Source organism: Loxodonta africana, chromosome 4, assembly GCF_030014295.1.
Source record: "Loxodonta africana isolate mLoxAfr1 chromosome 4, mLoxAfr1.hap2, whole genome shotgun sequence".
Lineage (NCBI taxonomy): Eukaryota > Metazoa > Chordata > Mammalia > Proboscidea > Elephantidae > Loxodonta > Loxodonta africana.
Genome location: NC_087345.1, coordinates 108,981,158 through 108,995,893, shown reverse-complemented (window position 1 = coordinate 108,995,893; position 14,736 = coordinate 108,981,158). Strand labels below are relative to the sequence as shown.

General features: G+C 38.4%; 1 protein-coding gene across 2 annotated transcripts in view; it reads right to left on the bottom strand.

Moving 5' to 3' along the window:
- ERGIC2 (ERGIC and golgi 2) overlaps nucleotides 1-1,285 on the bottom strand; it is a 47,908-nt gene extending 46,623 nt beyond the window's left edge. For both annotated transcript variants that reach the window (XM_003405707.4, XM_064284444.1), the window contains exon 1: nucleotides 1,155-1,285. The gene's annotated coding sequence lies outside the window, so the exon portion shown is untranslated. The remainder of the gene's footprint in view (nucleotides 1-1,154) is intronic.
- Between the last annotated feature and the right edge of the window lie 13,451 nt (nucleotides 1,286-14,736).

Sequence of the window (14,736 nt, the reverse complement as noted above, 5' to 3'; positions counted from 1 at the left end):
CTCCCACTCCAGACTAGACCAGATTTCCTTTGAGAGATCTTTCAAACTTGGTACATTTTTTATGAGCTGCACCATGAAGCCATTGCAAGACTCAGTTGTATACTAAAGTTTGCTATCAAAAAGACAAAAGTTCTCCCCACCTCTGAAACTAGTGAATTTCTGGTTCAAACATTTTTCCTATAAGAGAACTGGAATAATTAAATCAATTTAATATAACAATAAACAAATTAGGTAAATAAGTATATGTTCTTTGATGAACAAACCTTTATAATTGGTGTATATACTACAGTTCGATGCTGAAGGCTAAGCAATTATTTGAAATACTGAAATACACTATCAAACAAACGAGTAGATCCTGTTTTTAACTGTAACCTTAACTGCTTCTGAAAGCCAGTCTTGCAACATTTTAACAAATATGTAACTTTGCCTTAAGTCTCGATGGCACTAAATCTTAAATATAAGTTATTTAACCGTGTTGTCTCAAACAATGACCTATCAACTCTACTACGGTACCCAAGAGCTAACCCACATTTGACGCGTAGCTTCCGAGTGCTTCTTGAGCTAAGAAAAGTAGTGACACTCGGTCCTGTCTTTCCTAGCATCGCACCCAGTCTTACACCTATCATATTTTCCCAAGCGGTGTGCGAAACTCTTCCCAGGAGAGGCCAAATCCGCGTTCTTTCTTAAAAAGAGAGAGAGCAATATGCTGCCCAAAATGTGGCATTTGTCTGAAGGGGGCTGGGGAGTCAGACATTCGAGAGGACCAGAACACTACCCCGCTAGTCTCCACAACGCGGGACCCTCTTCGCTTGGGTACAGAGGAGCCACCGGGGCACCAAGCACCGTGAGAAGCAATGGGTCAGGGTCAGTGCCTATTGAGGACAGCACGTGAACGCTTTCGAGTTACAAGATAGCGCACAGGCACCCCAATCTGGGAGATCTGATCCCCTGGTCGCAGCACTGCCTAGGGTCCTGCCAGTAACGCCCCCGGGAGAGGTGGAGCGGTTCCTCCGCTGGGTCTTCTCTCCAGAGCACAGCGATAAAGACAAAGAGCCAACCCCATGCTAGGCGCTCGGCCTCTTAACCGTATTCACGCCCTCAGCAGCCCTGAAACAACCTAAGAAACAGCACCCGGCGGCGTTCCAATATTTTACCTTCTGTTACTGTCCCAGCCGACCGCCATGTTTCACAGAAGCCCGGGTCGCCCGGGCTCCCGTGTACCCAGGAATATCGCGAGAACCAAAGGAGACTACCACCATTGAAAACGTCAGAAGGGGACTCTCGCGATATTCTCTTTGCTTAGGAAGCACGGATTAGAACAGGAGGCGAGCCCAAGATAAAAGAGGCGTGGCTAAACGGAACTGAGATTGAGACTTAGTTTACATGTAGCCACGTGGTTGGCCGGCGTTTGCCTGTCTGGTTAAGAGCTTCGCTGCTAACCAAGAGGGTCGGCAGTTCATGTGAATCCACCAGCCACTCCTTGGAAACCATCTGGGGCAGTTCTGCTCTGTTCTGTAGGGTTGCTAAGAGTCGAAATCAACTTGACTGCAATGGGTTTGGTTTTGAATGGGTTTAGGCAGGGAGAAAGAGCCCTGGTGGTGCAGTGGTTAAGCGCAGGGCTCCTAACCTTAAATGTCTGTGGTTCAAACCCACCAGGTGAAAGATGTAGCAGTCTGCTTCCATAAAGATTTACAGCCTTGGAAACCCTGTGGGGCAGTTCTGCTCTGTGCTATAGGGTTGCTGTGAGTCAATGGATTCCATGGCAGTGAGTTTGGTTTGTTTGGAGGAAGGGAGAGGTTATCTTCCCACTGACAAGAGACCACAGAATGAATTTCAACTCCTCACACCCCTGCTTCTTTAGGAATGAGGGCCTTGGGCACAGAAATTAACACTTGCAACCCTAATGCATATCACACCAATATGCACTGTCTCGTGTCTTGGCCCCTTATTTCACCTGGTCAAGCACCTTTAAACTTCCTTTTTCAGACATAGGTAACAGTTTTAACTATTTGTTCAGTATTTTTTTCTTCCAGATTGTAAAAAAAAAAAAAAATTTTTTTTTAGATTGTAAGCTCCTTTAAAAAACCACATCTGCCTTCCTCATGCTTACATATAGTAAGCACGGTTTTAAATACTGTCTGCCTTATTTCGTTTAACAGTCTTGTGAAGTAGTACCATTATTTTCCTCTTTAATAAATAAGGAAATTGAGCTGCAGAACCGGTAAGTAATTTACCAGGGTCAAACAGCTGGTCAAGTCAGGAAAATTTATGCTTTTCATCACAATACTACAGTGTGCTTTAAAGGAGCAAATTACATTGTTTTATTTACCTAATTTACCTTTATTGAGCCCATAGAAGCAGCAATCAAGAAATCAAATACATATTGCATTAGACAAATTTGCAATAGACGTCTTTAAAGTATTAAAAAGCAAAGACGACCATGTGAAGACAAAGGCGCACCTGACACAAGCTATGGTATTTTCAGCCACCTTTTTTTTTTTATATGCATGCAAAAGTTAGGCAATGAATAAGGAAGGCTAAAGAAGAATCAATGCCTTTGAATTACGGTATTTGTGAAGAATATTCAATATACCATGGACTGCCAGAACGAACAAATATCTTGGAAGAAGTACATCCAAAATGCTCTTAGAAGCAAGGATGGCGAGACTTTGTCTCACGTACTTTGGACATGTTATTAGGAGGGACAGCCCTGGAGAAGGACAAAATGCTTGGTAAAGGGTCAGCGAAAAAGAGGAAGAACCTCAATGAGATGGATTGACACAGTGGCTACAACAATGGGCTCAACCATAGCAATGATTGTGAAGATGGTGCAGGACCAGACAGTGCTTCGTTCTGGTGTAAGTAGGGTCGCTATGAATCGGAACTGACTCGATGGCGCCTAATAACAGCAACAACATTTACTGAAACATGAAATCACTTTAAATTGAAACTGTTCCAGAAAATAAGGGCAGATAAGCAGTTTCCACTAATGGAACTTTATTTCCACGCTTTTGTGTCACGGTTCATTTAGTTAAATTGATTTAAACATTCCCACTTCCTTTACATATTCACCATAGTTTAGTGGGTAAGAACAGAGACACTTGAGCCAAGAATTCCTGGCTTAAATTTCCAGTTCACAATAATATGACCTTGGACACATTATTTAATCTCTTTGAGTCTCAGTTTCCTTATCTGTAAAATGGGCATAATAATATCTCCTAGGGTTATGAGGATTAAATGAATTAATATACCTAAAAAGCTTCTTTATTTTAGCCACAGAGGCATCAGAAGCTCTTCCTTCTTTGTGGGTCTAAGATTTATGGGCTCTTGGTTGGCTGGAGGCTGGTTGTTGTTTACTTAGTTACACCTGCTCCCTTGCCGCCAGGGTAATCTACTTTCAGGGTAACAACTATCCCCAAGCATTGGCTTTCCCAGCATAGCAAAACTGCCTAATTTGATCCTGCCTATTTTTTATTTAAAAAATAACTCACCATCTTCCAAGCTTCCAAATGAAGACTAAACCTAATTAGTTTTCCCTGAAGATTGAAACTTTGCATAACTTTAAAAAGGAATGAGTATTTAATCCTATGTTACTGCTCATGTTAGATTTAGAAAAGAGTTGTTTTTTTTTTTTTTTTTTAAATCCACTCAACTTGAAATTATATGCAAAAAGAGCCAGGAGATAGTTCCTAGACTGGGATTAACAACTGGTCCAGAACAACCTGCATTTAGTAAAAATGCTCAAAAGGCATTTTCATATAGTTTTTTTTTTTTTCTTCTCTACAGTTTTAGTAAAAAGTTTTAGCAAATGATGGCTGCAAGAGGTCCCAAGACTATGGCCCTGAGTAAAATCAGACCTTGATTTGAAACTATCCTTTATGTCATCTTTGAACTAAGTAACAGTTTAGCTCAAAAAAGTAAAGATTAGAGAGGCAGAGAAAGATGGCAAAGTGAGTAAAGTCTCCCATTCATTCCCCCAGCAACTAACCAATTGAATAACAAAAACAAGCACAGACCAAGATCACAGAATTCCAGATGGCAGCTGAGGGTTTGGAAAGTCAGGGTTAGTCCACAAGCAGGGGAGAGGAGGAGCAGGGATGGCCCAAAAGCTGGGAGAAACTATTCACTAACGTTGGGAGTGCTTGGTCATCACAGCCATTTTAGGACGGGGCTCAGTAACACCCCTGTCAGGGGACAGCCCCAGCAAGGAAAGACCCTCACTATGTGTCCTGGCAGATAATCTGACTAAGTGACACATAGCCCTTTCCAGATTCTTGTGTTCAGGGAAACTTACTGACACGGGCAAGCAACTGCTCTCCAGTGGTGGCCCGCTGGAGTATTTTCCGCAACCACCTAGCAAGGGACCCAAGCTTATATGCCATTCCAGCTGGCACCAAGGTTTATCGTTTTTCTCCCACGTCCTTGGGTAGTCAGTGCTCCCAGGGACTTCATATCCAGGCCCAGATGTTTTTCTTCTTGTTACTAAGGCATTCCTCGGCCTTGGCCGCTGGCCCAGTCATGCCACTCCCAGCCTTGAACCTTAGTCTGAGTCCATCCCGAATTCATCCCCAGCATGCTTCAGGGAAGAGCAAAGCTGATTCCATTAGGGAGAGGATGCATATAGCTGAATAGCATTACCCTACAACCCCAAACAGGGAACACAGAAAAGGAGCTAAACTGAGGAACCTGTAGCCCAATTTTTTTTAATGAGGCACAAATCAGCTATGGGAGTTTGCGGTCCACACAAAGAGGAGGGGATGAAGGAGTGTTTGGCATTTCAAGAGAGTGCTGTTGAATCTTGCTGAGGCCCAAGATGAACAGGCACCAGGACCGGGAGGAACAGCAAGGGCAGCAGGGTGAGGGGAATACTTCAGTCTGATGGGGTGACAAAGGGACACCGCGGGCCAGCCTGTGGAGGGGCATTTGTGAGGAAAAGACATAGAGTGCCCCACCTTTGCCACAGCAAAGTTGAGCCCCACCATTTACATCAGCATCTATGATCGGCTGACCCTCCCACCCCTGCCAGCACATGTGCACTAAATTCCAGAGATCAAGCACCAAGAACCCCTGAATCAGCACTGAAAAAATCCTAATGATAACAGTACCCTGTTTTAGGCTGGGTTCTCTGAAGAATCAAAACCAGCAATGTGTATAAATATTTAAAAATATATATATATTTATAGAGAGGTTTATATTAAGGAAATAGCTCATATGACTGTCCTTGGATCAAGATAGAGTCCTTTCCCAATTCACGGAGCTGCAGTAGCTGGTGAACCCAAGATGAGCAGGTTGGGGAGCAGGGATCCCAATCAAAAGCAAAATATGAAGAAATGGAAATTTCTCCTGTGGAGGCCTGAATAATGAAAAATATTGATGATTTTCAGACTACAGTGTTAAATATGTTTAAAGATAGCAAAAGCACACACACACACACACACACACACACACAAAAAAAAACTAGCAGAGATCAGGAAACAAATGAAGGAACAAAATGAGAGACTCAACATGAAAATTGAAAAAATAATAATAAAAAAACAAAGAGAACTACTTGAACAGAAGAACAAAACAACTGAATTAGAAATAGCAAGAGAAACACTCAACAATAGTCAAACAGACAGAAGATAGAATAAGTGTATTAGAAGACAAAATAACTGCACTTATCCAGTCTTGAGATAAACAAGAGAAGCATCAAACCCAAAAGCAAATAATATGGGATTCAATTAAGAAATCTAACATTAGAGTTATAGAGTACTATAACAAAAAAATACATGCATAGAAATGATTTCCCAAGAGATAACCAGAGAAAATTTCCCATATCTGAACAAAGAACCAAGCCTGCAAATACAGGAAGTTACATGAACCCCAATTAAAAGAGACACAAATGCATCAACTGTGTGCCATATCTTATTAAAATTCTTGAAACCCAAAGACAACTAGAGAACTCCGAAAGCAGCAAGAGAAAAATGCAAAATAACATACCAAGGGACTTTCATAAGAATCAGTGCAGATTTCTCCCCAGAAACTCTCTAGGCCAGAAGACAAAGGAATGATGTATATAAAATACTAAAGAAAACAAGGGCCACCAAGAATTCTTTACCCAGCAAGGCTGTCATTGAAAACCGAGGAGAAAATCAAGACATTTGCAAGCAAACAAAAGCTCTGGGAATTTCCCACCAATAGAACTGCTCTGCAAGTATTACTTAAGGAGTTCTCCAAATAGAAAGGCAAGAGCATTAAATAAATACTTGTGACTATACACAGGGAAAAAAAAAAAAAAAACAATGAGAGAGAGAGAGATCTCAAAAAACTGCAGCTACATGGGCAATCATGAGGACCAAGTATATTGTATTTTCAGGGAAAAAAACTCAGTAATTGAATCTCACAAACAATAAAACATCAAGTTTGTCAGAAATAAGTACAAAGTAAAATTATCAAAGATAGGTTTTATATTGATGTTAAAGGAGACACACCAACAAAAATTGAGGAGGGAGGGGCGTATCAGAAATAGATTTATTATGTTAAGGTTGTATGCTAACTGTTGTTCATATGTTAAATGTTGTTGCACTTGTAAGTTGTGTAATGTAATGTATGTGGAAATCACCTAGAAGAAACATTCAGAAGAAAAGGAGGAAGTTAGCAGAAGGCTCATCACAAGAAAGCAGCCAAACACAAACAAAATCAGAATTAAAAAAAAAGTAAACAAAGAAGACATGAAATACTCAAAAAAAAGCAAAGTAAGTGAGGTAGACACTTCATTTTCAGTAATAACCTTAAATGTAAATAGTCTAAAAAACCATGTGCACAAGGCAGAGAGTAGCAGAATGGATTAAAAAAAAAAATAATCCATCATTTTGCTGTCTACAAGAAACACAACTTAGACATAAGGACAAATTGACTGAAAAAAGGATGTAGAAAAATATTCCATGCAATTAATAAGCAAAAAACAGCAGAGGTGGCCATACTGATATCAGATAAAATAGACTTTAAATGAAAATCTATTATAAGAGATAAAGGTGGACATTACATAAAAATAAAAGGGTTAATCCAGCAAGAGACATAACAATTATAAATATATATGCATCTAACAGTAATTCATCAAAATACATGAAACAAATACTGACTAATATGAAAGGATTAGAAATAGACAAATCCACAGTAATAGTAGGCTATTTCAACATACCACTTTCAATTATAGACAGAAGAGCTAAAAATAAAGATCAGTAAGGACGTTGAGAACTTAAATAAAACCACAAGTCAATTGGACCTAACAGACATATATAGAACACTCCACCCAGTATCAGAATAATATAAATTTGTCTTCAGTACACATGGATCATTTTCCAGAATAGACCATATGCTAGGACACAAAACAAGTCTCAACAAATTTAAAAAGATGGAAATCATACAAAGCACCCTCTCTCACCATAAAGGTATGAAGCTAGAGAGAATCAACAGGAAATCTAAGGGGAAAAATAAACACATGGACACTAATTAATGCATTATTAACAAACTATTGGGTCATAGAAGATATCAAAAGTAAAATAAAAAAATTCTTAAAGTCAAATGAAAACACAACATATCAAAACCTTTGGGACACAGCAAAAGCAGTACTCAGAGGGAAATTCATAGCAATAAATGCCTACATTAAAAAAGAAGAAAGATTCAAAATCATAAACTTAAACCAGCAACTTGAACAAATAGAAAAGGAAGAGTAAAAGAAGCCAAAATCTACCAGAAAAAAAAAAGGAAATAATACAGATCAGGGCAGAAAAAAATGAAATAGAAAAACAGTAGAAAGAATCAACAAAACCAGAAGGTGATTCTTTGCAAAGATCATTCATGCAGACAAACCACTGGCTAGACTGACAAAAGAAAAAAAAACAGAAGAGGCAAATAACCAAATTAAGAAATGAAATTAGTGACATTACAACCAATCCAACAGAGGTAAAGAAGATCATAACTGATTACTATAAAAAAAATTGTAATCCAACAAATTTGAAAATGTAGATGAAATGGATAAACTCCTAGAAACATATTAACTACCCAAACTAACACAAACAGAGGTAGGAAATTTTAAAGAGACTCATTACTAAAGAAGAGATTGAAGATGTCGTCAAAAAACTGCTAACAAAAGAAGGCCCAGGACCGGATGGCTACACTGGAGAATTCTGCCAAACACTCAGAGAAAAATTGACACCAATCCTAATCAATCTCTTTAAAAACATAAAAGAGGAAAAAACACTACTGAACTCTTTCTACGAAGCCAGCATAACCTGGATACCTAAAACAGGCAAAGACATCACACACACAAAAAAAATAAAATTATAGGCCAATATCTCTTATGAATAGAAATGCAAAAATTTTCTGCAAAATTCTAGCCAACAGACTTCAGCAACATATCCAAAAAAAAAAAATCATACACCATGATCAAGTGAGATCCATAACAGGATTACAAGGGTAGTTCAACATTAGAAAATCAATCACTGTAATCCACCACATAAATAAAATAATCATATGAGCATACCAACTGATGTAGAAAAGGCATTCAATATAATTCAATGCCCCTTCCTAATTAAAACTCTCAGCAAAATAGGAATAGAAGGAAAATTCTCAACATAATTAAGAAAACACATGCAAAACTAACAGGCAACATTGTACTCAGTGGTGAAAGGCTGAGAGCCTTCCCTTTGACAAAAGGAACAGCCAGACAAGGATGCCCATTATCACCACTCTTATTCAACATTGTACTAAAAGTTCTAGCCAGAGCAAGACAAGAAAGACAAATAAGAGGTATCCAAATTGGAAAAGAAGACGTAAAACTATCTCTATTTGCAGATGACATGATCCTATACAAAGAAGACCCTAAAGATTACAAAAGAAAACTGCTGGAATAGAAAAATTTAGAAATGTTAAATATACAAGATCAACACAAAAAAATCAGTTGGGTTCCTCTACACTAACAGACTACTCCAAAAATGAAGTCAAGGAAACAATACTATTTATGATAGCCCCCAAATCAATCAAATGCCTAGAAATAAATCTAATCAGGGACATTAAAGACTTATACAACGAAAATTATAAAACACTACCACAAGAGACTTAAAAAGATCTACAAAAATGGAAAGACAGTCCATGCTTATGGATTGGAAGACTTAATATAGTGAAAACATCAATTCTATCTACGGTTATCTACAGATACGAAGCAATCCCAATACAAATCCCAACAACATTCTTTACTGAAAAGGAAAAACTAACGAGCAACTTCATATGGAAATGAAAGAAACCCCAAATAGCCAAAGAAACATTGAAGAAAAAGAACAAAGTAGGAGGCTTAACATTCCCAGATACCAAAGCATGCTATATAGCCACTGTAATCAAAACAGCCTGATATTGGTTCAACAATAGACACATAGACCACTGAAGTAGAACTGAGAACACAGTCATCTACGGACAGCTGATTTTTGACAAGCCGTCAAAGTCCATTCAGAGGGGCAGGAAGAGTCTCTTTGTTTTAGCTTTATATGAAAGTTTACAGGACAAATTAGTTTCTCATCAAATACTTAAGACACAAATTGTTTTGTGACATTGGTTGCTGACCCCTTGATGTGTCTACACTCTCCCCTTCTCCACCCTGGGTTCCCAGCTTCCATTCATCCAGTTTTCCTATCTCTTCCTGCCTTCTCTTAACTTTGGGCTACTGTCCCCATTAGTCTCATATACCTGAATGAACTACGAAGCACATCCTTCACACGTGTTATTGTTGGCCCTATACCAAAAAAACCAAACCCAGTGCTGTCAAGTCAATTCCGACTTACAGTGACCCCAGAGGACAGAGTAGAACTGCCCCATAAGATTTCCAAAGTGCACCTGGTAGATTAGAACTGTCGACCTTTTTTGGCAGGGGGGAGGTTAGCAGCTGTAGCTCTTAACCACTACACCATCAGGGTTTCCATTGGCCCTGTAGACCTGTCTAATCCTAGGCTGAGGGGTGAACCTAGGGAATAACTTCAGTACTGAGTTAAAAGAATATCTGGAGGCCATACTCCTGGGATTTCTCTAGTCTCTCTCAGATCAGCAAGCCTGGCTTTTTTTTTTTTTCTGGTGAATTTGGATTTTGTTCTACATTCTTCTTCCACTCTGTCCGGGAGGGACCCTCTATTGTGATCCCTGCCAGAGCTGCTGGTGGTGGTAACCAGGCACCATGTAGTTGTTCTAGGCTCAGTCTGATGGAAGTCGTGGTAGTTGTGGCCATTATTCTTTGGACTAATCTTTTCCTTGCATCTTTGGTTTTCTTCATTCTCCTTTACTCCAACTGGGACAGGACCAATAGATACATCTTAGACGGCAGCTCACAGGCTTTTAGCAGCACAGGCCCACAGATGCTACTCACCACAGTCGGATATAGAACTTTTTCATTACAGACCATGTTGTGCCAATTGAGCTAGATGTCCCCTGAGACCATGGTTCCCAGGCCTCAGCCCAGTAACTCAGTCCCTCAGGGCATTTGGATGTGTCTGTGAAGCATCTGTGACTCTGCCCTGGACAAGTTGTGCTGACTTTGCCAGTATTGTGTACTGTCTTACCCTTCATTCAGTTACCACATATACACTGTCTGCTTTAGTGTTTTTCTCTCCTACCCCCTCCCTTCCCTCATAAACATCAAAGATTGTTTCTTTCTGTGTGGAAACATTTTCATGTGATTTTATAATAGTGGTCTCATACAGTTTTTGTCTTTTTGCCTTATTTCAAGCAGCATAATGTCCTCCAGATTCATCCATGTTGTGAGATGTTTTGAAGATTTTTCGTTGTTCTTTATCATTGCATAGTTATTCCATTGTGTGTATGTACCATAGTTTGTTTATCCATTCATCTGATGGGCACTTAAATTGTTTCCATCTTTTTGCTATTGTAAATAATGCTGCAATGAACATGGGTGTGCACATGTCTATTCGTGTGACAGCTCTTATTTCTCTAGGATGTACTCCTGGAGTGGGATTGCTGGATCGCATGGTATTTCTATTTCTAGCTTTTTAAGGAAGTGTCATATTGTTTTCCAAAATGGTTGCCATTTTGCATTCCCACCATCTCATTTATCTAGCTTATCTTCTGGTGTTTTTGTATTGTTAATTATGGTTTGTATCCTATTTATGCCATATATTAAGGCCTATACTGTTGTCCCTATTTTTTTCCATTATCTTTATAGTTTTTGGTTCTATATTTAGGTCTTTGATCCAATTTGAACTAGTTTTTGAGTATAGGATGAGGTATGGGCCCTGTTACACTTTTTACAGGTGGATATCCAGTTTCACCAGCACCATTTGTTAAAAAGACTGTCCTTTCCCCATTTAATGAACTTTGGCCCTTTGTCAAAGATTAGGTGGCCATACGTAGATGGACTTATGTCTGGGTTCTCGATTCCATTCCATTGGTCAATGTATCTGTTGTTGTACCAGTACCAGGCTGTTCTGACTACCATAAATGTATAGTAGGTTCCAAGGTCAGATAGTGCGAGGTTTCCTACTTTTTTCTTCTTCAATAGTGCTTTATTTTCTGGAGCCTCTTTCCATATGAAGTTAATGACTAGTTTTTCCATCTTGTTAAAGAACACTGTTGGTATTTGGATCAAGGTCGCATTGCATTTGTAGATTGCTCTGGGTAGAAATGACATTTTCACAATGTTGAGTCTACCTGTGCATAAGCATGGTATGTTTTTCCATTTATGTAAACCTCTTTTGGTTTCTTGCAGTAGTGTTTTGTAGTTTTTATCGTATATATTTTCTATGTCCTTGGTTAGATTTATTCCTATTTTATTTTTTTAGGGGCTATGATAAATGGTGTTGCCTTCCTGATTTCCTTTGCATAGTTATCTATTGGTGTATAGGAATCCAACTGATTTTGTTTATCTTGTATTCGGCTACTCTGCTGAATCTATTAATTCCAGTAGTTTTCTTGTGAAGTCTTTAGGGTTTTCTACGTATAGTATTACGTTGAGGAATTTCCCTTCTATTCCTATCTTATTGAGAGTTTTTATCAGGAATGGGTGTTGGACTTTATTGAATGCCTTTTTTTTTTTTTTTGCATTGATTGAAATTATCATGTGATTCTTTTCTTTTGTTTACATGGTGGATTACGTTGATTGATTTTCTAATGTTGAACCATCCTTGCATACTTGGTGTGAATCTCACTTGGTATTGGTGTTTTTTTTATATATATATATTTTTAAATCTGTTGGCTAGAATTTTGTTGAGAATTTTTGTATCTTGAATATATTCAAGAGAGATATTGCTTCGTGGCTTTCTTTTTTTTGTGGTGTCTTTGCCTGGTTTGGGGGCCCTGGTGGTGCAGTGGTTAAGCATTTGGCTGCTAACCAAAAGGTCAGCAGTTCAAATCCACCAGCTGCTCTTTGGAAACCCTGTGGGGCAGTTCTACTCTGTCCTATAGGATCACTATAGGTCTCTATGAGTTGGAATCAACTCAATGGCAACAGTTTTTGTGCCTGGTTTTGGTATCAGGCTTATGCTGACTTCATCGGATGAATTCAGTAGTATCCCTTCCTTTTCTATGTTCTGAAATACTTTGAGTAGTACTGGTGTAAGCTCTTCTCTGAATGTTTAGTAGAATTCTTCAGTGAAGCCATCTGGGTCAGGGATTTTTTTTTTTTTGGTTGAGATTTTTTTAACCTGTTCAATCTCTTCTCTTGTTATGGGTCTGTTTGGATTTTCTACCTCAGTTTGTGTTCATTTAGGTAGGTAGTGTGGTTCTAAAAATTTGTCCATTTCCTCTTACCCATTGCCATCAAGTTGATTCAGACTCACGGAAACACTGTAGGAAAGAGTAGAACTGCCCCATAGGGTTTCCAAGAATCAGCTGGTGGATTCGAACTGCCGACCTTTTGGTTAGCAGCTATTGCTCTTAACCACTGCACCAATGGGGTTACCTACTTCTTCTAGGTTTTCAAATTTGTTGGAGTACGGTTTTTTCATAGTATTCTGCTATGATCCTTTTTATTTCAGTTGGGTCTGTTGTAATGTCCCCATTTCATTTTTTATTTGGGTTATTTGCTTCCTCTTTTGTTTTTCTTTTGTCAATTTGGCCACTGGTTTGTTGCTTTTGTTGATCCTTTCAAAGAATCTACTTTTGGTTTTGTTGATTCTTTCTCTTGTTTTTCTATTCTCTATTTCATTTATTTTTTTTCTCTGATCTTTATTTCCTTTCTTCTGGTGGCTGTGGGCTTCTTTTTCTGTTCTATTTCTATTTATTCGAGTTGAAGGGCTAACATTTTGATTTTGTCTGTTTCTCCTTTGTTGATGCACATACCTATTGCTGTGAATTGACATCTGATCACTGCCTTTGCTGTGTTCCAGAGGTTTTGGTATGATGTGTTTTCATTCTCATTCAAGAAATTTTTTGATTCCATCTTTGATTTCTTCTATTACTCAGTGGTTTTTAAGCAAGGTGTTATTCAGTTTCCATGTATTTGATTTTTTTCTTTCCTCTTCCTGTAATTAATTTCTACTTTCATGGTGTTGTGATCAGAGAAGATGCTTTGTATTGAATTTTGTTGAGGGTTGCTTGTGGCCTAAGATCTAGACTATTCTGGAAAGTGTTCCATGTGCACTGGAAAAGAATGTATACTTTGCTGCTGTTGGGTAGAGAGTTCTATATATGTCTATGAGGTCAAGATTGTTGATCTTGTTGATTGTGGCCTTTAGATCTTCTGTATCTTTGCTGAATTTCTTTCTAGATGTTCTGTCCTTTACTGAGAGTGGTGTGTTGAAGTCTCCTACTATTATTGTCAATTTCTCTTTTCAGTACTATTAGAGTTTGTCTTACGTATTGTGGAGCTCAGTCATCGGGTGCATACATGTTTATTATGGCTATGTCATCATGATGGATCATCCCTTTAATCACTATATAATGTCCTTCCTTTTCTTTTATGGTAGATTTTGCCTTAAAGTCTATTTTATCTGAGATTAGTATTGCCACTCCTGCTCTTTCTTGATTACTGTTTGCTGGATATATATTTTTTTCATCCTTTGATTTTTAATATATTTATGTCTTTGTGTCAAAGGTGTGTCTCTTATAGACAGTATATTGATGGGTCATGTTTTTTTTGTTGTTGTTCATCTGTCACTCTCTGTCTCTTTATGAGCGCATTTACACCATTTACATTCAGTGTGAGTATTAATAGGTGTGAGTTTGTTGCTGTCATTTTGTAGTGCTTTTTTTGTGGTCCTGATGTTTTCTTTGTTCCTCTTACTCTCCTGAGCTGAGTTCCTTTTGTTCATGAAACTTCTCTTTGTTTATTTCATTATTGTAGATTTTGTGTTTACTGAGATTTTATGTTTTTCTTCTTTATTTTAATGAGTAGGTGAACTTTCTTTGTGGTTAGCTTGAAATTTCCCCTAATCTTCCTAACTTTGAACGAGTCTTCATATTTGATATTGCTTTGACTTCCTCTCCATTTGAAAGTTCTATACCTACACTATATACATCCCCTTTTATTGTTCTGATGTTGTAATTTACAGAATGACACCTCCAGTTCTCTGTTTTGAATGTTTTTGTTTTGTTTATCCTTGGGAGTTCATTTCCTAGCCCCATTCTCCTTCATGTAATCCAGCTTCTCAGATTATTTGCTCAGCATACAGATTGAATAGGTATGGTGAAAGGATACAACTCTAATGCACACCCTTCCTGACTTTAAACCACGTAATATCTCCTTGCTCTGTTTCAACA